Genomic DNA, 517 nt, shown 5'->3' with positions numbered 1-517 from the left:
CTCTGGATGGACAGGTGGTGAGCATCTCCCTGGAGACCTGGCACCTGTTGACACACTCCATGTACAATGCTTGCCAAGCTAAATAGTGTCCTAGACACAACTCTGAATAAACCTTTGTTCTCCGGGTCCTATTAGGCTTATAGGGCACCAGTAATCCTAGGAATGTAGGGAAGCAACTGGGATAAAAGCTGTACTTGGTGAGAGGTTGTTGTGGGTGAAGGAATGTGGTTGGTGTAAACACACTGCCATTGCACTGTAAGACATCCAGTCATGTTGCAATGGGATGTCATAGTGAAATCGTTTCTCTAGTTTGTGACCAGTGCACAGCATTTGGTCATCAGTGTTGGTGAGTGGTAGGTAGGTAGACATGAATTTGCAGGTTTTTTAAAACTGACATAGACTTGTTTTTCAGCCAGCATGGGGTAAAAGTAAAAACCATAAGCAGAGTAATAATCGGTATTTTCCTGGCTCCTGTACCAATTACTAAAGAGCTTTCAATCCCCTGTAAAACTCAACC

At 43.9% G+C, this 517-nt stretch overlaps 1 protein-coding gene across 1 annotated transcript in view; it reads left to right on the top strand.

Moving 5' to 3' along the window:
- The window catches only part of ANKAR (ankyrin and armadillo repeat containing), an 85786-nt gene that overhangs the window by 20697 nt on the left and 64572 nt on the right, over positions 1 to 517 (top strand). The gene's annotated exons all lie outside the window — the stretch shown is intronic.

This window comes from Galeopterus variegatus, unplaced genomic scaffold (assembly GCF_000696425.1).
Source record: "Galeopterus variegatus unplaced genomic scaffold, G_variegatus-3.0.2 Scaffold158, whole genome shotgun sequence".
NCBI classification, from domain to species: domain Eukaryota; kingdom Metazoa; phylum Chordata; class Mammalia; order Dermoptera; family Cynocephalidae; genus Galeopterus; species Galeopterus variegatus.
This window is presented reverse-complemented; position numbering and strand designations above follow the sequence as displayed.